We start from the raw sequence: 24,297 nt of genomic DNA, 5'->3' as shown, positions 1-24,297 counted from the left end.
CTCTATCATCTTACCCAACCATTGGAAGTTGGAGACTGGTCTATAATTACCCATTACTTGGGGATCTAAAATGGGCTTCTTAAGAAGTGGTCTAACCACCACCTGCTTCAAACAAGATGACATACCGCCCACCCTCAATGAGACATTAATGATATCAACTAGGACAGCTCCAACAACCTCCCACCAAAATAAAATAAGCCATGTTTGGCAAGGATACAATGAGCAGGAGGTAGGCTGTACAGCTCCATGCAGCTTGTCCTCAGGAGTCAGAAACTGAAACTGATCCAATCTAACCCCACAAGAAGCATTGCTGGACACACACACGCCAACTCGCCCTGCAGAAATACTGGAGTCCAGATCAGCCTGAATAGAATAAATTGTTAAGGACTCATTGAATATGTCACAGTAAGACATTGTTTCCAGAGACAGATTTGAAACAGAAGCAGTTAAACCCCTAACAATCTGGAACAGCTCTGCTGGATGAGAAGATGCAAACTCAATACATGCAGAACAAAACCCCTTCCTTGCTGCACATATTGCCACAGCATATGCCGTCAGATAGGATCCATGCTGTGTCTTGTTGAATTCAAGATGATTCGTCCTCCATTTGCGCTCCAGTTGTCTAATTGCCACTCCCGCTCTCATAGCTCTTCCAAATAACATGTAGCTAATTTTGAAGCAGGTCAGAGAGGACACTTTGGAACGATTGTGTCTAATGCTGTGGTAAATTCCCTGTTCTAAGTATCCACCAAGGCATCGACAGAATCACTGGCAGAACCAACTCCAAAATCCTCCAAGGCCCTTTGGAATCCTGCTGGATCCAACAGCCTTCTCCAACAGCCATTCTAATAGGTCCAGCACGCCTGCAGGGGTGACTGTGAAACCAGCCTTAACAGGAAGTGATTCGTCCATGACAATGGGAAGACTACAGGAGACCCCACCCATGGAAGACCCCACCCATCTGAGCAAAACACCAAATCCAGCATGTGACCAGCAACATGCGTAGAACCTAGAACTAATTGTGATAGGCCCATAGTGACCATGACCACTATGAACTTCTGAGCAGCACCAGACAAGCCAGTCCCAAAGTGGATGTTGAAATCACCCAGCACCAGAAGCCTGGGTGATTCCAAGACCAAGTCAGTGACCAGCTCCATCAGCTCAGCTAGGGAGTCTGTTAGGCAGAGGGGTGGCTGGTACACCAACAGAATCCCCAATCTATCCTGAGTTCTCAACCTAAGGTACACTCACTCAATGTAAGTCAGTTCTGTCACAGGGATCCTAGTAAGGGAGATGTTATTCTTACCATAGCTGCTCCACAGTCACTCCCCCACCACTCCAATGCCCCACCCACTGCCCCTAAACTGCTCAAGAACAGAATACCCAGGGGGAAGATGTTGGGACCACACAAGACTACTAGCCTCTCTGAACCAGGTCTCAGTTATCCAAGCCAGGTCGGCTCCTTCATCCACAATCCAATCATGGCTTATTTCAATCTTATTTTGAACCTATTGGCCATTACAGAGGAGCATGGTTAGGTACAATTGGGAGTTAGCACTACTCCCCAAGGCCTGAGAACTGATAGGGCAGCTGGAAGGGAAAACATTAATTAAATTACTGGACTCCCTTCCCCTGTAACTGCATGCCAACACCTGATCCAATATTCCCCACCACTACTGAATTGCCAATGCCCGATTCTCTATTCCCCACCACTACCGAAATAGCTGCCCCAACCTCATTGAATGCACCCCCTGTTCCATCCTTGACAAGAGAGCCCAGACACATCCCTGTGAACAGCCTGGCACAAACCACTAAAACAAAAGCAAAACAACTAGCCCCCATGCAGCTGTAGCTCATCCAGTCGATCAGGCTGTGGCTGAAACCAGGAGCAGTAAACCCAGCACCCAATGTTTTCTGCTGGTCTACCTAAGCGAGTAGGCTGGGCTGATTCAGCATATCTCCTGGCTCAAGCCAGAGGGATTCAGATTGGGGAGAAATCTTCAGCCTTCTCAGCTAGCGCCCCCAGTCATCCTCACTGCCATTATGTCAAGCCTGCACAAGAGAAACTGCATTTATGCTTCTGTGCATTTCTACTTCCATTTCCCCAGTTTGTCAGAGGGCTACAGGCCCCCTCCAGCCTCAAAGGCAGGATGCCTCTGAGTACCAGTTGTGGGGGAGTAACGTCAGGAGAGAGGGCACGCCCTCAACTACTGCCTGTGGCTTCCAGCAGCATCTGGTGGGCCACTGTGTGAAGCAGGATGCTGGACTAGATGGGCCTGGGGCCTGATCCAGCAGGGCTGTTCTTATGTTACTCCCCCATGGCTCTTCTCATGGATCGTGAGAATAGCCTCTTAGATTATATTGGTCCCATTTTATAGCCAAATAATTCTAAAGCAGAGCAATACATGGCTGGCCCAAGATGGGTGAATTCTTAAGCACAAATTCCAGCTAAGTAGTAATAAAGAGTGCCTCACAATCCTCTTCCACCACAAAGAAACCCACTCCTAGTTGTGTTTTTTTCTCCCGCTTCCAGCAAGCAGAAATGATATCTTTTAAAGTTTACATAATGGAAGAAGTCACTTTGCATTTTTTAAATATTCAACTTGAGATTTATCAATACCTGGGGTGGAGAGTATAAGGCTGAAGAAACATTTCCCTCACCCATAATTCTCCTGTTCTTCATTCCTTCCACCTTCCAAATTTTACTGCCTCTACCAGCAGTGGGCATGGAGGAAGCAGAGAGAGCGAAGCCAACAGTAAAGCATTAATTTACATTTAACACTCAGGTTCTTAGGAATGAACTGGGGTGGGGTGGCGACTTATACATGTACTTAAAATAATAAATGTTGCCAGTTATGTCTGCCTTGGCTAACATAACTACAAATTATTTGACTTTTTTGGCATCTCCACACCTTGTTGAGTTTCAAAAATATAGGCTGTATAGCCTTGCTGAATATCTAGATTTTGCAGACTTTATTGAAGTTTAGTTTTGGATTTAAAGAGTAGTTTTATATCACGGATAATCCCTGTATATCTATTAGTAATGAGACCATCTCTTAGAAATAAAGGCATTTGTGGAGTTTGGTTTTCTCTTTGTTGATACTAGTTAGTTTTAATCAGGCAGAAAGTGGGCATGGTCTTGTCAGTTCAATGAAGTCATTCTGGTATCACTCTCTTGCATCAAATGTTTGTGAAATCATTACACAGGAGACCATCAAAGCAGCAATCGGCTGGTTCGTGTGTTCATTTTTTTGGTTTTTGGTTTGTTTACCATAATAGTGAGAACACTTTTGCACAGACATGTAAGTCTATTATTTTAGACCAGCAATCTCTTCACAAAGAGGGAAATAAATGAAGACATGAAAGGGTTCAGCTGCTGATTCTGAATGAGGCAATACGAAACAGTTTTCTCTGGCTAAAAGCATGAAAATATTGTGAACCCAGGAAACTATCCCAGACCTCACCTGGAACTTATGCTTTTTGTGTTTATTTATTCAGACAGTGTTAATTTGAAATGATTTTGCAGGCCAATCACAAGGACTTTTTTCTCCTATTCCAGTTCAGATTTCCCTGGTGCTGGGTATGTGAATTAACATATACATTTGCTAGCCTTTCTTGATTGGCTGAGACAGTGAAAGCACACCATCATTATTGCAAGAGATCCTCTGGAACATGGAAAACCTATTTATGTTAACAAAAATTATATCAATTGTTGCACATTTATTTGTAGCAGGAATATGCTTCAGCTCCTTGATGGTGCTACTACTGTGTTTTCCCTAAAACTTCTGTCATCCCTTCCTTCTTATTTCTTATTTCTTCTGTAGGTAAAGACAACAACTGGTTACTGTTTCCATCATGAGCTCACTTCAAAGAATAAAAATAAATAGAGGTAGAACGGAATTATGTGGTGTGGATCTTGTTAAACTTTGCAGCTGGAATTTTAATTGATCCCTGGCAGTACTTTGGAAATGAAGTCTGATTTTAGAGCTTTAATCATGAAGGCATAAGGCCAGTGTGATACCTTTTTTCAGTTTCCCGAAGGTTGGGAAAGGAAACATTTAACCCGCCACTTTCTTCTCCTTCCCCATTGCCGCTGCTTGTCATTTATACCAGTACAATATGTAAGCTGCTGCCATATTATTTCCTGCTGAACCACAGAGCATCAATCAATACAGCACACCATTGTGCAATGATTCTGCAGTCACATGACTGTTGGCACAATGGAGACCTCTTCCAAATTCTGTGTTTTTTGTGGTCATTGCATGCAGCTTTTCCTCTCTTAAAATGACTGAAAAGCATGGTGTGGCAAATAATTTGTGCTGTCCATGTGGAGTTGTTTGGCCATCTGAAGTGAAGCCATGGAAAACAATCCAGCATGAGAATGTACAAGGCTCAAGGATCAGGCTAACCACTTAAACACTAACCAAAAAATGGTTACATATATAACAAATTACTTATGAAACTGCCACCATCTATCTTCTCATTCCTGCCTTCCTGAATAGTAAATTGTAAAATAGCTCCAGGTTTGTGCTTTTTGTCACACCTCTGGAACTAAACACATGAATCCATCGAGCAAGATCAGGACCACCTATGCTGGCTGGCACAGCAGCTGCACTTTCATAGAGGGTCTATTCCAGACCTATCTGGAGCTGCTAGCGGTTGCTGAGTCTTTCTGTATGCAAAGCAGGTGGTCTAACCCTGAATTGTACAGCCCCTCCCCCAAACTGGGGGAGAACAGGTATTGTTTTTGTTCTGCTTTTCAACATAAGGGTTCACAAAATAGTTTACGCAGTCATCTACTACTAGAACCTGTTATAGACTTAGTGAGATACACTAAAGAAAAGTGTTATCACAAAACGGATGGCTGACCAAAACTTGGAGAAAAGATGGCTTTGGGGACTGCAGATTTTATTCCACTTTGTCTTGCTTCTGCTTCGTCTCACCCACCTCACAGCTTGAGAGGAGCTGAGTTAGAGATATAGAGGTAATTCACATAACCAGGCAGGCAGGGTGGGGCGGTGGGCGGGCAGAAGGGGGGGGAAGGCTGATTAAACTCATCTTCCAGATGATGAGTTTAACCAGCGCTCCCAAGCAATCTGCACTGTGTACTGCAGCACAGAGCTCCGGAGGCGGGGACTATGCGTCTGTGCCCCAGTAGGGCTCATGGGTTTTTAAAATATAATTTTAAAAAGATTTTAGCCTGTCTCAATGCAATGAATAGGAATTTCTCCCCCCCCCTTGTGAACTCTGAGGTCACACAGAGTTCATTAGGTCACACACTGTTCTATGTTTTTGAATGGGGGAGATATTCCTATTCATTTCATTGAGACAGGCTAAAATCTTTAAACATTTATAAAACAAAAAACAATGAGCTCCACAGGCTTGGGGCTGCTGGTAGGAGTTGTGGCCCAAGGTGCCTTGTCCCCAAACCCACTTTGGGGCTCAGGAACCCCCCAGGGGGTTAGTTGGGGTATCCTCAAATCACCATTATTCCCTATGGTGAAAATGCAAAAAATTGAAAAATATCTCCCCAAAATCGTTAAAAATTGCATGAGTGGCTGATTGCTTTGCAGTTCAGTGGGTGGTAGGCACCCCTGGGTGCCTATAACCCACCTCAGTTTTGTGCCCCTAAGTGCTCTGCATAGGGAATAATGGTCTGGTTAGAATCCCCATTATACCCTATGTAGAACCTTTTAGAACTGGTTCGAGTTAAATTCAAATTCAAACTTAACTGGGAGGGTGAGAAAAACCCCAGTTGTGTGCCCCTAGATGCTCTGCATAGGGAATAATGGGCCAGTTCGAGTCCCCATTATACTCTATGGGTGAAATGCAAAAAATGGAAATAGTTTTTTAAAAAAACCCATTAAAAATCACAGGAGTGTCGGATTGCTTTGGGGTTCAATGGGTGGTAGGCACCCTGGTTTTGTGCCCCTAGGTGTGCTGCATAGGGAATAATGGTCCAGTTTAAGTCACCATTATACCCTATGTAGAACCTCTTAGAACCTGTTTGAGTTGGGTTTGAATTCAAACTTAACCGGGGGAGGGGTTGAGGAAAACCAAAAACAAACCTACCCACCCTGGTTTGAATTGGGTTCATATTTAAACCAAACAGGCCAAGGCAGTTTTGTGCACACCCCAGTGTCCACCATGACTCCAAGATCTCTCTCCTGGTCAGTCACTGACAGATCAGAACCCATCAGCATATATGTGAAGTTGGGGTTCTTTGCCCCAATATGCATAACAGTGTCATCAAAATATACATCACAATATGCTGTGTCATCTGCAAATTTGACCACTTCACTGCTTACCCCAACTACTAGATAATTTATGAACAAGTTAAAGAGCACTGGTCCCAGTACCGATTCCTGGGGGACCCCTCTTCCTACATCCCTCCATTGTGAAAACTGTCAATTTATTCCTACCTTCTGTTTCCTGTCCTTCAACCAGTTACTAATCCACACATGAACCTGTCCCCTTATCCCATGACTGCTAAGTTTGCTCAAGAGCCTTTGGTGGAGAACTTTGTCAAAAGCATTTTGGAGGTCCAAGTATGCTCTGTCAACCAGATCAACTTTATCCACATGCCTGCATTTAGTGGTGTGGGGCAAACAACTATTTACTGTACTTTCCCCTTTAATCTTTGTTTCTTTCGGACCTGTACAGTAGATCCAAGCTTTCTTCATAAAATTACACAGCCTTTATTTTTTGCTTTATTGCTCTATTGAGCATCTCTACCAATTTGTCAATATTATTTCTTTGGAGCCCACAATGGTGCACAATACTCCAGATGTTTTTGTACACTATTGGAAAAAAAGTGCTAGAAACAGATTGCAGAAATGATTGTTGGGACTGATTTCACATTTTCATTTAATTTCTTTGAGTGCCCTTTAGAGGAACATATTTATTGATTCTCAGTCATTTGCTGCTGCCACCCTCTTGCTTTCATTTTGAAAAATGAGGAGAAATGACTTCTGTCATTGATATTGACTGTATCAGTCACAGGACTGTCATCAAATTAAGAAGGGCCATCATCAAAATGAAAGATCTATGCCTGTCGATGTTCATTCTTCTTCTACACATTTCACTATGACAAAGTGTCTGGTTGGAAATCTTACGCTGACTAAAGTAGCATGAAATTTCTCTCCTGCATAGATCACCACCAAAGAATTCATGATAAACCATCTGCTGAGAAAAGCAGACATGGTGGTTTTCTAGCAAAGGCTATAATGGAAGGTGGAGTGTTAAAAGATGGCCCCTTCCTCATTCAATCCATGTTTACCCATTGCTTTAAGAAGGTGTAAAAGCTGTCGAAAGAAACCTGTTATAAAACAGTGCATAAAACTGTACATAGCTATTACCTTCAGCTTGAATTGTCTGGAAGAGTCATGTTAAAATGACCAAAGACAAAAATATTAAGGCAGATATGTTGGTTTATAGGAATACAAGAAATCGGTTCTGGAAATACCAAAATATTTTCTTGGATGTCCAACTGATAAATGTCCCAAACAGAGGGTTTGTGGTGAAAATGATTGGAACACACATGGCAGCCCATTTGTATGAAGCCATTTGTATGAATTGGTCATCATGTGATAATTGGCTTCATACAAATGGGCTAACATGTGTGGTCTCTATAAAGTTATGTTTGAAAAGTCACCAACACAGATAGCTCCCATGTGAACTGGGCCTAAGTCAATTGGTGCATTCATATTTATTTATGTGTTTATTTTATTTTATCCATCATTTTTATTAGGGATCTGCACAAATCGACTTGTTGGAATTATCTGAAGTTGCTTTCCGGGTCTTTGAACAGGTGAAAAGGATTTCCAGATGAAAATCTAAACTGAGTTGTACCCCACTGCTTTGTGGGTGGGTGTGGGGTGTAGTTGGCACATGGCAGTTGACAGTTGGCACTGTCGAAAAGACAGTCAAAATTAATAGAAGAAATGAAGGTGTGTAATGAATCCTCATAGGGATTCATTGAGGGAAAGTTATTATACACCAAAGAATCCAAACACTTGAAAAATAGTGACCACACATTTTGCTCCATAGCTCCACTTCTACAAGGGCTAGAGCTTAGCTTTCTTTTAAAAATGAAAGCTGGGAATCTGGGGGAATTAATAGGTTGGATCCAAATCTCGATTCAATTCAAATCGAATCAGATGTGATTCAATTTTTACCCGAATCTAGCCAATGGACCACAGGGGTGATTTGTTTTGTCTCCAAATCACCTGAATCAGCTAGGTTCGGGTACAAATCGATTTGTACCTGACTCAATTTTCACATCCCTAATATTTATATACCATCTGATATGTGCTTCTCTAGGCAGTGTATACAGTACTAAGGCTGGATTCAGATGTAGCATGGAACCGCAGGTCCAATGAACCCATGGTTCCATCCCCCGAAGAGAGCTAGTCTTGTGGTAGCAAGCATGACTTGTCCCCTTAAGCTAAGCAGGATCCACCCTGGTTGCATACGAAAGGGAGACTAGAAGTGCAAGCACTGTAAGAGCACTCCAGCCCTTAGGGGATGGAGCCGCTCTGGGAAGAGCATCTAGGCTCCAAGTTCCTTCCCTGGCATCTCCAAGATAGGGTTGAGAGAGATTCCTGCCTGAAACCTTGGAGAAGCCGCTGCCAGTCTGTGTAGACAATACTGAGCGAGATGGACCACTGGTCTGACTCAATATATGGCAGCTTCCTATGTTCTTAATGCATTTGGACATTGGGGAGAGAGGCTTCTCTGCAGTCAGTGAGATTGCAGAGAGTCGGGGGAGATGGCTTTGCAGGCCTTCTTCACAGGACAACCTGCACAGCAAATTGGGCTGGAGTTTAGCTACTACTGCTAAACCATAATTAAGGGCAGTGAAACTCCACTCTGACCAAAGGTACAGAATGGAGTTTAGTGAGAGAAACTGCAAGTCTCTTTTCGCCATTAGCTCTAGTTTGCCGAGTTTGGACGAGCAGCTTCGGAAATTAGAGTTGAAGGGACCTCTGGTTTCCCGGTACATCCAAACTCAGCCATACAGTCAGAAGCACTGGCAAACCATAATTTGCTTTTATGAGTATGAGCACACATGAACCTGAAGAACACATAAACCTGAAGCTTCTTTTCAAAATGGCAAACATGGTTTTTCATTGCATATAAATTGCACCAATGTAAAAAGAGCCCAATTCACATGTTATGGTCAATGCACGAAAATCTGTGTACAGTGTACACACATACACACACTGCACACAATGCATGTACTGCAGTGCACTTCCTCTCTGTACTATGCATTTGAGTGGCTCTGTACCAAGGTCCACTTTTTAAATGAATACATGTACACAAAAACATATACGTGTGCACAGGCATCTGAACACAATATAATGTCTGAATAGGGATAAGGTAGGATGAGAAAATGGAGTCTTGCTAATGTTGGGCCTGTTTAAAGGGGATACTCTGTAAGTGATCAAGTTATAACATCATTTACAGAAGTAACATAATAAGTTAAAATATGGAAACCTCTAATTCCATTTACTCTCAATTTTACAGTGATGAAGACAATCTCATTTTTCAGACAGGATGAAACATGTATTCCTTAAAAGCATTATTCCAGTTGATGTTGATGATTCTGGGTTAGTAACACAGAAAAATCCGGACCTTTTCACCAGTATACTTGTTTGGAGTGAATAACTGAGCACAGAGGTTTCAAAATATTTCCAGTATGGTTGTAGCTCACCATGTCCAACATCTGCACTGATTCATTTGCTGTGATCGCTCTCAGGTCCAAACCATTTCTTAAATGATTATCTTTCTAAGAATCTTTATTCAGAATGTAGCAGCTTTATGCTTGGTGAAATGGAACTGGCTTTTTAATTGATTTCCTTGTCTTCTAGAAGAGTGCGTAATATATACAAAGCATAATTCCTGTGAGAGATGAGTGCAGCAGAAGATGGTAGGCCTGTTTTTGGAAACCAAGACATTGTTAAAGTATCTCATTATCTGGACATTTGTCATACACCAGAATTTTATCATAAGCTTCAAACGGTAGAAACCCAGATCTAAGCTACAGATTTTTCAGAAGCAGCATTTTATCAGGAACTTTATATCCTGTGCACTTTGACCAGTAATCTCCACATGACCATAAAGCCTGAAATAAAGCCAGATTGTCTGGCACACGGTATAATGTGAAATTAGCTGTTTTTAAAATCTTTTATTATGTTTTAAGTCTTTTATATTCCTGGCACTTCACAGAATTTTCCCGCAACGTGTTTTGGAGCGAGAGATGGGACAAAACCACCTATCAAATTCTGAATGTCTTTCAACTAAAATAGAATGGATTCCTAATCTGACCCAAATTCATTCAAGAGGACAGGGCACAGAGGAGGAGTTGGGTCTGAAATGTTCATTTACAGTTTGCATTCCAAATGTATTCTTATTTGAGCAATCATTTAAACAGCATTTAGGCATGAAGCAAATGCTTGATCACTTCCAGATAGCAGGCTGAAAGAAAAGACCACCTGTTCATAAAGCAGTTACCTGACAAATCCATAGTGTTCAACACTTTTGTCTTCCATCCATCAACCAGTCTCTCAAGAGCTTTTTGATTGTGCTGTGCAATTGCAAAACCATAAAGAACCTCACATCTCCAGACTGTCTGAGCAGTGTAATGTTTAACAGACAAAGATTATGCTTCCCTCAATATTTACTTTAGATTCCAAAGTAGAATTAAAAGGGGGGAAAGAGTGACAAGTCGCAAAAGTGTAGTGAGGTATTGTGACTCTCCTGCATGTTAGGCTCTTTAAAAAAATCTTTTAAAACATAGCACCATACTATTAGGCATGCTGGATTGCTGAACTTGATGCCTTTGGGCATAAATTCTGTTCTATTGTTCAGTAAGCAAATTATATCAAAAATATGTGGCTATAGAACATTTGCACATACAGTTGTACTCCTATCAAGTAGCTTCGGCAAGGCCCCTTTAGTGCTGATGAGGCATTGCATTGCTGTTCTACAATTAACGAGATGTGAAATTATGTTATTTATGGATTTATTCAGTCATTTAACTACTTATTATAAATATCCATCCCTCTGTTATTAATAGAATTCTGAAGGTGGCTTGCCCAAATTAAAACATATCATGCAATACTTTAAAAAAATACAGTATGCATTACTGTATAAGAGGCATGGGAAGAGAGCAAGCACTGATACTCAAGGAGTGCCAACTGGACCTCCAAACATCAACACAGGTGCACCCAGAAGGTGAGGCTGGCATAAGGAGAAGAAGGGTGGCATCAAGGCTGGGGAGATGGGGAGAGGGAGCCCGTGTTCACCCCTTTCTCTGGCGGCCCCTCAGAGTGAGGGAGATAATGAAGAAATTAGACAGGGGGGAGCTGGGGGGCCCTCAGGAGCTGGGGGCCCAGGTTCTTTGAACCTCTTTGCTCATTTATAGCTATGCCAGCAAGTGACATATTGCTTTCAGCTCAAGCGGTGAAAGGCAATGAGCATGTTAAATCCTGGCTTTCCCCCAGGCTTTTATATGATTGTCTCTGCTGCTGCTCTTTGTATTTTGCGCTGTTGTTATACTTGTGTTTAAATTTTTTAATCAGACTTGTTTTATATTTTTAGCTTAATATTTTAATTGTGTCTTCTTTACAATCTTGTTTTTAAATTCTGCTGTAAACCGCCTTGGGATTGTTTTAATGAAAGGCAGTATATAAATTTAACAATAAATAAATATAAATAAATAAATGAGCTGGTCCTGTAAAGGACCATTCATCACAACAATAAAACCACATTTTAAAACCCCTGAATATATAACACAACAGCCAACAAGCAGTTTAAAAATCCTCTGTAGTAAGAGTGTTTTACACTGGGCTGGGCATTAGGTAGGTATGGAGCTACTGGTAGTTCCCACAATTCTCTGAAGTTGCTTTCCGGGTCTTTGAACAGGTGAAAAGGATTTCCAGATGAAAATCTAATTGGCTGGCTGAGTGGGCTGTGCCGCTTTTAAATTAATCTCTCTCTTTTTGGGTGCTCTGGGTTGCTTTTATTTTCTCACTAACCCAAGTTACTATGGAAGACTATATGCTTACACTGAAGGCTAACACAGAGTTCCCGAAAAGAATGCTTTTAAGGATGAGCCACTGACTCAGACATGCTTACTGGGTTATTTCTGCATGTCTCCCAGGAAATACTGAGGCGAGTCTCACTATCGGTGAGACCCTCCTCCAGAGGGTTTGTGGGGAGGGGGGCTAAGCCCACTCTTCCTGCAGAAGATCATTGAGCCTTCCCCAGACGGCCAGATTGTCCACCCACACAACTGCCGGCTCCGTCATGGAGCTGGCAGGGGCTGCGGGGATTGAGGGCTGTGCAGCCCCCAGAAGTTCCAGCATGCTCTGCATGAGTGCGCAGAGCATGCTGGAGAGACCCCCGAGCAGGGCTGCTGCTGTTTAGCCTCCTGGTTGGGGGTCTCCTCATGAGTTGCTGCGGCGCGGATCCGCAGCACAGCAACACGTGATCGTAGAGCTCTCGCTCCGCTAACCTGGGCTTAGGGGAGGGCTCGTAAGCTGGTAACCCACTTGAGAGCAACCGGGCTTGCCTGAGAGCCCAGTGGTTCTCCTGGTTGCCAGAAAGTGGGCTAGGCTCCCTTAGCCCACTTTTTGATGATCATGTGAATCGCCTCACTGTATATTTAATCCTGCCTGAATAGGAAACACACACAATGGGGACATGCAGAAGACATAGTTTCATGATTACCGACATGGGTCAACAGTTATTATGAATGTTCAGACCCATCTGCAGCAACGTAAATTGATAGGATACACATCTTGAAACTGGATAGGGCAGTTCACACTCATTCTGAAATGAGGACAGAATCTGGATAGGGCATGCTCATCTTGCCCAGCTGGAGCTTAGCAAACGATCAAGTTCCCTGCCTCTCAGCTTCTGTTATACCAGGGCTCAACCTTGGCCCTCCTGCAGATGTTGGCCTACTACTCCCACATTCCCTGGCTATTGGACACTGTGGATGGGGATTATGTGAGTTACAGTTCAAAAACAGCTGGAGGGCGAAAGATGAGCATCCCCGCATTACACTCACAGGCAATCACAAAATGGCAGTGTGCACAGCTCCCAAACTTGTGTAGAATACGTCTCCTACCCAAGTACCAATTGTATGAACTGCCTGATATATTTACAATATGAGCTTCTCTAGAGTCAAGGAAGAAACAGAAAGCTCTCTTACCTATATGAAGAATGTAGGAACAAGTATAGTGTGTGTCCTACTCACTTCTTTCAGTTTTGCTAATGTTGAGTGCTTTGCAAACTTTTGAACAGAAGTAGCTTGCATGCCTGGACTGTGGTGACTGGAAATCCTGAACAGTGTGCATGGTTCACAAGTTATCTGGACATACCTTTAGAAATCAAAGGCAGAGGCATAAAAGCAGACTCTCTTGAGATTTTCACCTTGTGAACTCCGGGTCTATAATTTCATTGTTCTTTGCAAAGCACCATTGCCCAAGCTGTTTCTTCACGGGTTTAACATAAAAGGTCAGTCTTGGATTCACTATTTGCAATGGAAACTTGAAAATTTGCAATGGAATTTTGAATTGCATTTTGAAAATTTGTTTTGAATTTGTTTTGAATCAAATTCCTAAAAATTTGTTTCGAATTTGAATTTCATTAGAATTAATTTGAGCCTTTGGCACTTTTTTTTAACCAAGGGGGGGGGGGCTGGGTGGTTTAAACAAAAGGTGCCACATGGCCCTCAAATTGAATTTGAATCAAATTTTGAAAATCCAAATTGAATTTGAATCTAATTGCCCTTTTGACGGGTGATTTGATTTGAATTTGAATCACTTGAATCAGCCAGATTCAAACTGAATTGATTTGAATTCAAATTGATTTGCACATCCCTAGTTCAAATGGAAGAGCTGCCATGGCATTTGTGAATATGCCACTTTGCCTAGATTACTGATAGTTCTTCCATTATGTGCATACCATCACCTATTCTATAAATGCTGACTTAGTCACCAGGAGCAGTTTCACCATTTCTTTTAGCATTGTGTCATGTAAGATTCCTTTAAGCAACTTTATATGTGGGGGGCGGGGACTAGTCATGATCCATTTGATTTTCTTTCTTCCCAAGGGGAAAATGTTTGACAGATGATAAATAGCAACTGCTGACAATCATCAGTGTGAAGCGATCATGCTTTTACCTTAAATACAAAAACAGAGTTGTGAAGTCACTAGGGATCAGCCTTTTGACACATAAGAGACAAATATATAATCCTCAGAACTAAATCATTGTTGGGATCGAAGCAACTTCAACAGAGCACAGCTGATTTTGGACTCTCACAAAGTCAAACTAAAATTAACTTTGATATCTTCAACCTTATGCAGGATCCAATCCAGAAGTCCATGCTGTTAAATCATATGCATACTGTTAGACAACATGTAAGCATTCTTGGTTGCTTGTGCACATAAGATAAGCAGAAGAACCTTTTGGCAAAGTATCCTTTATTTAGAGCTAACAGCAGAGATGAAACACATGAAGATGAGCCTTGAGTTCTCTTTAACAAAGAAAAAAATCTGGAGAGATCCAGATTTCTGTAAATGCTTCTTTCGTTTTTCTGCTATGTTAATTTTGTCTTATTTGTTCAACAGCAAACAAAGTTAGAACATGAAAATAAAGGCTGCATTCGCATGTAAGACAGAACCAGAGTTGAAGGGGCCAGAGGTTACTGGACCGTTACATCCAAACACATGTAAGAGGTCAGCCCCTCGGAACCCCAGTTCTGCTTAGAAAGCAATGTCAGGTTCCACTGTCCAAACTGCAGTTTGTAACCTTGGGCTGTAGTGAGTTTCACCACTCCAACCTGAGGTTTAGCGCAGTCTGCATTACGTCTGAATGTGGAAATGTGGAAATGCAGCTCCAGTTAATTCAAACTGGAGCTGAGGGAAGAAACTCCTCCCTCTCTTCAGCTGTCAGTGGCTGTGTGGGATGTCCTTAATAAAAGAAGGAAGCCACCGCTGTCAGGTTAGCAATAGCCAAGCACTGGAAAAATCAAAACATGTCAATGGAAATCTGGTACAAGAATTTATGACATATCGCAATTTCAGAAAAGTTAACCCATATTATTTGGTCGCGGGCAAACCAGACCACAAATAATTCTTTTTATGTAATCTGGTCAGAGTTTATTCTTTACACCAATAGGAAGAATTATGGATGTTTTCCTGCCCCAGACAACATAGAGTGTGGATGGACTGTTGAATTGGGGTCTGTTTCAATATCATTTGCTATTTGTGTTTGGATCAATTTTTCTCTCATTGTGAAATTTTGTTCTAATAAAGTCTTTTTAAAAAATTAAGCGGGGGGGGGGGAGGAAGCCCACATCCAGTTCCACTTCCTCTCTGCAGTCTCGCTGACTTCAGAGAGGGAGTGCTCTGTTATGTCTGAATTCATTTCCAAACCGAAGAAGAAAAATGGTGATATTTGTCTTATATTTCTCTAAAAATATTTAGCATTCTTACTCTGAGTGGCACAGGGACGGCAGTTTTCAAAACAGTATAGCTGGTACCTTTGAATGTCCTGTTATGATTTGTATCTGATGCCATAGTTACATGTAACTAATGTACTAGACCTATTCTTTTTAAACTATATACATTGTAGCTACTGAGAGCAAAATAAAAACACACAAGTTAAAAATAAGGTACAAGTCTGAGCAAGGTATCAACAGCAAGAAACAAAAATGGTTATAGGGTTCAAGACCAATCATTTACATTACAATGTGGTGGAATTTAAGACTGTGGTCCAAAATGACCATACAAGCACTGTTCAAGAAAAAAAAAGGAAGGTGGGGTGGAATTAGCTATTTGACTTAGGATGCAATCCACACTTGAGATGCACAGATTCTCATTTGATCTTTTATATGCTCCAGTCTAGCAACTGCTGATGAGGACTATATATTGTGTACTGTGTACTATTTGCCACTGTGTAGTATGAAAGATTCATGCTAGAGAAGTCAAACTCAGGCTTAACCACTGGAATGGTTCCTCCGAGCAAGGGTAACATTTAGCCAGAGAATCCTTTAAGATAAGGCAGATAATGAATCTTGGGGTCAGAGAATCTGTGTAAGGAGTAGACTGGAAGGCCCACTTTATCTGCATCTTGTCAAATTGGTATTTGGCATCCAGTACCTTAACTGGAGTGATGACCAAGAAGTTGGAAAGTAGCAGTACATGCCCTGCCATGTGGTCGCCCGTAAGTTCCAGGATGCCCCACGCAAGCAGCCTCCCAGGCTCGGGGGTCTCTCCAGGATGTCCCACGTACTTGCGCATCCTGGAACTTTCGGGAGCCATGTGGCCCCCGATCCTCACAGCCCCGCCGGCACCATGACGGAGCTGGCAGTCCTGTGGGTAGCCTATCTGGCTGCCCAGGGCTGCAGGCATGCTCATCTGTGGGGAGAGCAGGCTAAGCCTGCCCTCTCCTCCTAACCCCATCTGGCAAGTCTCACTAATCATGAGACTCGCCACAATGACTGATTCAGAATGAGGTGAGTATGAGGCATTAAAGGGTAAGGTAAATGTAAGGTGTGCCGTCAGGTCAGTTTCGACTCCTGGTACCTACAGAGCCCTGTGGTTTTCTTTGAAAGAGTACAGGAAGGGTTTCCCATTTCCTCCTCCCACACAGTATGAGATGATGCCTTTCAACATCTTCCTATATCGCTGCTGCCCAATATAGTAGCAGTGCGGATTCAAAATGACAACCTTCTGCTTGTTAGTCAAGCATTTTCAGCTGCTCCACTTAAGGTACAATGGGCTATACCACTTTAGGATGCAGGTAGAAGATTTCATTTTTGAATGTTCCTCAATGTAAAGCAATAATTTGTTCAAACAGAAAACTAGCACAGCCGAAAGAAAGGCTCTGTCTCAGTTGCTACCTGTTGTGCTCTTTTTCTGACGGCATGTAGAGTTTGACACAGCAATTCCCATCTTGGCTCCTCCAATTCACACTATTCTTAATCACCACCACGTCTTTCAGAAACATGCATAACTTTCTTGGATCATTCCTATACCAGCCCTTATAATCCTGCAGGTTCTTTTCATTCCAATGGCTAATTTACACTGCAGCCTTTGAATATCATCACTATCCTATGCTGTATGGCAACCATAACTTTTATATTTGCACTATTTATATTTTCACAGGGCTGAGTCAAATAGAGAAGAGAAAGGTCATTGTTCATGAACACGGGAATCCTATAGACCTACTGCGTTGCTCAATCAAGATCTCAAGATCTTTACATCCTGCTTAGTGAAAAGATTAAACAAATTTTTAGCCCAGTATATTAAAAAAAACCAACCCATTTTGCCAGGTGTGAATAGTTTCAGTAGTTTTTCGGGAACTGAGGTGAAAGGGGTGATAGTGCTCACTATTCAGAGTTACTACATTATGTAACCTCTAGCCAACTAGATTTGTCTATTGCAGTACTGAAAGCAAACAAAGCCAGTTCTTTCAACAGTTTTTACTCTTAAATGGCTTCATTTGCCTTCAGTAACATAATCACAAAGCCAGATCTGATTGGCTGCATAGTGTTATGACAACATAACGTCATTAGTGCATGATTATGTTTTGATTGGCTGGATTACTCCAGAAATCATTAGTTGGGACTATACCAGGAAGAAGTCTATAGTTTATAAAATGGTGCTCAAGCAGCAGCAGCAGCAAAGAATAAAAATCTTGGCCAGAGTGAAAAGGATACATGTAAGGGTTCTTTTAGGGGACATTTCATGCTGACCCCATAGTTGCCAGGATTTCTCTCCCAGTGATGAAAAGTTCAAAAGTCCAGTGCAGCTGAATTAAACTCTGGTTCTTTCCCATTTCTCTTCTCCTATCTCCAAAGCTCTACTCATCATTGCATCCAATGGCTGCAGATCATACATTAAATAGTTTTAACGTACCAAATCTTTGCTTCCTTTACCATATCCCTAATTCATTATTGTGCTTTAATTTAGACAAGCTGTAGGATTATTTTTGGTCCCTCATCTCATTACCTTTTATTTCTTTGCATGGAAATGCATAAACTACTTTGCATCCCCTAAGCTTAATTCTATCCAAATCATTATGACTTTGTTTGCTCTGTTCCTCTGTATTTACTACCTCTCAATTCTGTGCCATCAGCAGATTTAGTTATTTTGGAAAAGATGCCCTTCGCAAGGTCACTGCTGCACAAGCCAAATAAGAAGAATCTACGTGTGAGCATTTGTAATACTCTGCTAGTCTAATGGTATGCCTGCATGTTAGCTTTCTAGGCTCTTGGGCCAGCACTTTAGCAATAAATTATAAATGCAGCACGTATGACTAGAAAATGGCAGGTAGCTTTTTCCAAGGACAACCCCATGCTGATCCCACAAAGCTGGCTTTACAAGGCTCGGGCTTTCTCACCCCTACCCTGTCACCCATGTGAACTCCAGGAACTCACACAAACTGAATCTCTGGCAAACCACATCAAGCCTTCTACAGATGCCCCACAACTTGAAGATGTGTAATAGGAGCAAGGGTATCAAAGTAGATGGCAATATCATTTCCCAAGATACAGATTCATATTCATAGATTAAGATTGCCTGCAAACGATTGAGCTGCCTGTGGCAGCCAGAAGGCTGCAACATATGGCTGGGAGCAAATGAGAGTTTGTATGCTGGAAAAGGGCTCTGCCTAGGGCGCTACCTCTCCCAGAGGCCAAGAAAAAGACATTGATCATTTCTAAATGATCAGTTGTAAATTCACCCAGATGTACACAAGCTTAAAATTGCCCATTTCTTAGCACTGATGCTGAGCTTCATAAGCAAAATAGTGTTGTGGAAACCGCAGATGTAGCAACACTGCAAATTTGTGCATACGTTAATTATGCCGCAGTTGCTCAGGTGCAGTTGACTATAGAAAGCTGAATCAATCAACATGGCTGGGAATAAGATCTGCAGTGTAAGAAGACAGGACAAGAGGTGCCATAGTTCAGTGGCAGAGCACACTCTTTGTGTGCCCCAGGGTTCAATCCGTAGAATCTCCAGGTGAGGATATTCAGTGACACAAGAACCACTGTCTGAGTCTTTGAAGAGCTGCTAACCATCAAAGTAGACAATACTGGACTAGATGAAACAACTATCAGTATCAGGAACCGTCATATGTTCATAATATACTGTCAGCACTTTGAACAGTGCAGCACCGCCATTCAGTCTATGACTTGTTCCGTGGGGAAGAGGGTTCTCTTTCCTGCAGCTATAAAGTGGAGTGTCACTTATATGAGGAATGATAAGTCACTGTCGAATGAGGAAAAGAGAATGAATTTGGCATATGCATCTACATACATATGCACTTATACATGAAGCAGGCAGACAAGTAAAGAGACAGCGGGGCTATTGAGGGACAGCAGGAGGTTCATTTAGCTGAAAGCAAAATGAATTCATTGCCTAAGTGTTCCCAAAAGAAGGGAAGACAACATTCCAGAGACTGCAATACACCCTCCTTGGGGAAATGTGAAATGTTAAAAGGTTTTACCATCATACTGGAGCAGATAATTAGGCAATTATGACTATTAACTTTGACAGAGCACCAGGCTTAAATGCATTACATGCCAGCATTCTGAAGGAAATACCAAGGGAAATAGTAAAATCTTGGGTGAATAATTCTAAGAGCTCCTTTATGACAAGTTAGCACCAGAGGACTGGAGGGTGTGAAAATAATACCCACATTTGGAAAAGAGCCAAGAATGATCCTGGAAACTATGGGCCAGTAATCCTGAATTTGGCATTAATTATTCCAAACATTTACAAGAAATAGGGTTGAAAATAATTAACAGGATGGAATCTAGCAATGCACCATCAGCATAAAAAAGAGCATTAACCTTGGTGCCTGTCTTAATTCTAGAGTTGCCCTGATGGCCTTGGTGGGTCATGTATATTTTAGACATAAACAAAAAAATAAAATATGGTATAAAAATAATGTAAGGCTTTTAAGTATTTGCAGTGCTGCATTAAAGATCATTGAGACTGTAGCAGAGGAGAGTTCAGGATGGTGTCACTGTATGTGATATCAGGAATACACAGGCAAATCAGCTGGGAGTGGATCTATGCCTGCCTAAAATGGGCCAAATAGGCCAGCAGGATGAGGCTGAAGAATATTGTAATAAGAGTGGAGTACTGTGAGACCATAAGCATTATTCTGAATGTTCACCAATGAGGTCAAGGTGCAGGTAGCATTTCATCTAGAACCATCAGAGATCCCACACACTTGGGTAACCCACAAATCACCAACAGGAATAGGATATTGCCCCGTTCAAATCAATGAACTCCTGTGCATTAGTAATGAAAGGAGCACCTATTTTTGTACATCTTCTGCCCTCAGACAGCAATGAGCCAAGATATTTTGTGGCCTGTGGCTGCAAATGGTGCCCCATAGTCGTAAAATAACTAACCATTTTCAGTATTTTAGTGATAGAAGCAAATCTTCAGCCTGAAATGGGTAATCTTACACTACCTAATGTGAAAACCAGCCCTGGTTTTAAGTCAACATGAACACTCACTGGCCCCTTTGGCCATTCTTTCACTAAGATCCTGGAGAGGATGGATCAAAATGATCATTGAATGAGTGGAATATGAGTTCCCCTTATGAAAGACTTATCCTGAACTTACATTCTTTGCCCCTATACATTTTTTATTCATAAATAGATTCTTCTTCTCTTTCAGTACTCATAGAGGTAATCGTGACTCATTCCAGAGAGAAGGATGAACATTTCTCCAGCCCAGTGAAAAATCCTGACAAAGTAAGCTATGGTGATTCTGCCTGCCAGTTTTCTAGCATGCTGCATTTACCTGAACAGAATAACTTTTCTGCTGCCCAGTAAAGATGACTCAATCAGCTGGTCAGGCAGTGAAAATGAACAGAAAAGGGATAGATAGATAGATAGATAGATAGATAGATAGATAGATAGATAGATAGATAGATAGATAGATAGATAGATAGATAGGATTAACTTGTTATAAAACATTTACATTAGCTCTCTCTATTTTTGTCTACTAATTTCCTGATAGTTTTCTTTTTTAGTTTAGAGTAGAGGGAATCCTTTTTCACTGTGATGACTTTCACAGCTACAGCCACTGACCACAGAGAAGGCAAACCATTACTTAGACTGTAAAGCAACTTGCCTCCATTTAATTTTGAAAGCTACCATAAAGGAGGAAAAACCCACACAGACACAACTTTATCGTGCTTGTGAATCCAGATTCTGGGTAGGATGTGCGCAAGTAGTTGTTGAGATTGATGGATTGATGAGATTGATACATAGGAAACAGAACTGGATCCATGTTAGAGATTGCTAAGCAAACTGTCCTTTTCTGGTCTTCCTAAGGTATCTTTCTCAAAAGGTTAATATTGGGACATACCTTGGTGTATGGGATGGAAAGGAGGAGGCAATGATGGAGCAACTCTCTTAGCTGAGGAAATCACTCCACCACCACTACACAAAGGCTATGGGCACAAACAAATGTGGTCACAAGGCTTAGCAGTGATCCCTTATTTATTTATGTTATTTATTTATTTAGTACATTTATATACTGCCCCATACAAAAGAGTCCCTGGGCAGTTCGCATTATAAAACCATTAAAACATTAACATAAGTAAAACAATTTAAAATACAATAAAACTCTAAAAACTGAAGCTTTAAAACTATAAACTAAAAGCCTGACTAAACAGGTATGTTTTTAGTTCCTTCTTAAAAGCACTCAGAGAAGGGGTCTTGTGGTAGCAAGCATGACTTGTCCCCTTAGCTAAGCAGGATCTGCCCTAGTTGCATATGAAAGGGAGACTAGAAGTGTGAACACTGTAAGATATTCCCCTCAGGGGATGGAGCCATTCTGGAAAGAGCATCTATGTTCCAAGTTCCTTCCCTGGCATCTCCAAGATAGCGCTGAGAGAAATTCCTGCCTGCAACCTTGGAGAAGCCGCTGCCAGTCTGTGTAGAAAATACTGAGCTAGATGGACCTATGGTCTGACTCAGTATATGGCAGCTTCCTATGTTCCTAAGGGGAAATTCTATTACAAAGCTCGTTCCAGAGTCCCGGGGCAACTAGGCCCAGTTTTGAGTCACCAACACCAGCAACTGGACCTCCCCAAATGATCTTAACAAGTGGTGGAGTTGATGATGATGATGAAGAAGACGACGACATTCTCTTAAATACCTCAGATCCAATCCCAGGACCTTATGAAGTCCTGGGACCTTCAGCCGCTGCCTGACAATTCCAACCCCTGGAATTGCTGGCCCTGGTAGGAAACATTCTCCATACAAACAAACAAAAAAGTGCTTAGGGAAGTAGTATCCTTTACTGGTTGTTTTATTGCTTTAGGCTTCTTATAAGTTTGTTCTTTAATTTGTATTATTGCTTTAAATCTTATTTTAAAGTCGAATGGTTTTTCTTATTGTAAACCAGCCTGGGGGCATTGTCAGTTGGACAGTATACAAATGTAATATATGCATACATACCACATTTCATGTTGATTGTTCATTATCAGTCTGGAGCTAAATAAACTACTACTGATGGCCAGCATTTATGTAGCCCTTTATTTTTGAAATTTTGCATTCACTTTACAGACATGGAGTTTTTCAATAGCCAGCCATTGATACTCAACTATTTTGTAGGGATGTGCATGGACCGTGTGCGATAGTTTGGTCCAAATAGTTTGGTCCAAAAACTGGTCAAACCAACAAACCAGCTCGAACCGGTTCGAAGCAGTTTGCAATTGAGCCACTTGAACTACCCAGTTTGTGGCAGAGCAGTTCAACCTCGAACCATTCCGTGCACACACCCACTATTTTGTACGGGCTCAAAAACATTTAAAGAAATGCAGTGGACTTTACCCTTGGTTTCAAATTAGACAGTCACTATTTGACAATGAAATAAAATACCAACTTTGGAATACAGGATTATGCTATGGGGTTATTTAAATGAAGAGCATGTTGACTGAGCAGTGAGCTATGTGAATACATTCTCATTCCAAGGTGAGGAAAACACGTTTTTACAAGTTTCTGAAAAAGCCAATCATTTTTCTTTTCACCTTGAGTTTTCCTGAGGAAATGAAAAAGTGTTCAGTTTTCACAGTTGGAAGAGAATTATTTTTGCATGGAAATATTTGTAAGGTGCAAATCAATTTTTGGACAGCTGTACATAACACACACAACAGCCAGCAATTTTTCAGCCAGCTGCATTCAAAGTGCACAGATGTTTGGGGCACTTTGGTATGAAACTCAAGGGAAGATAACATGCACCCACATGGGGATTGGTATGCATATAGGTAATTGTAAGTTAAGCCTCTGTGTGTGTGCATTTATTTGTTTCCAGTGATATATTAATAAGCTGAGAATGAAGTCAGTTCTTCCCAAAACTGATTTGCAGAGCTGTGGATTCAACTATGGAATTTGCCTAACTGTATTCTGTTGTGCTGATACTGATCACATAAAACCAGAAATCATCGGTTTTTCATGATGTGTTTTCTTGGGCTTTGAACTTTGTTTCTTCCTGTCTTTCTAATCTTACACTGTCATTCAGGATACCTCATCACAACTCCATACTAGTCATCTGTTTGGTAGATGAGTATATTGAGTTCTCATGTATTGGTGTCCATCTCATGCTGTACATAAGGATCTATGGCTTAGCATGAACAAGGGGGGGAAAGGCTTTTTTCAGAAGCATGTTAACCCATTCCTTTCATTTAACTTGATCAGTCCAACTTTCATTCCTGAAAACAGGGTGGTGTAGGCATAAATGCATAAGAAAGCATACTGGGTCATATGCCTTCAGGAAGTCTACAAGCTGGACACAAAGACATCATTTTTGTACTCAGCATCCAGCACTCAGAGTATATCCCACCCCTGGACATAAGGCACTGACCTGAAGTACATCATCTGAGCATCTTCTTTCAGAGCAGCTGAATGGTCTTGGACGGGGCAGGGGGGGTTACTTTTGTCTGTCTGACTTTAGCAGCACTAGATCACTGCAAGAATCACAGAATTTGCAACCCCACAAGGAATCCTGACCTGCAGTTGCAACAGCTGGGTATCGATTGCATTAAGGACCATGTGGGAGGATTCCAGTTATGCATTTCCTCAAAATCTGGAAGGTACTTCATTTACCCTGTTATGTGTCCCCGTGCTGACAGTGCATCAAAAGCATTATATGAACATATCTGAGGTGGTGGACATTTCATATCTGAGGTGGGGGGAATTCAGTCCTCCATTGAAGTTCTGAGCATTACAGTGGACTTGAGCGGCC

This window comes from Hemicordylus capensis, chromosome 4 (genome assembly GCF_027244095.1).
Source record: "Hemicordylus capensis ecotype Gifberg chromosome 4, rHemCap1.1.pri, whole genome shotgun sequence".
Lineage (NCBI taxonomy): Eukaryota > Metazoa > Chordata > Lepidosauria > Squamata > Cordylidae > Hemicordylus > Hemicordylus capensis.
The sequence above is the reverse complement of the archived record's forward strand: the minus strand, read 5'-3'. Positions refer to the sequence as shown.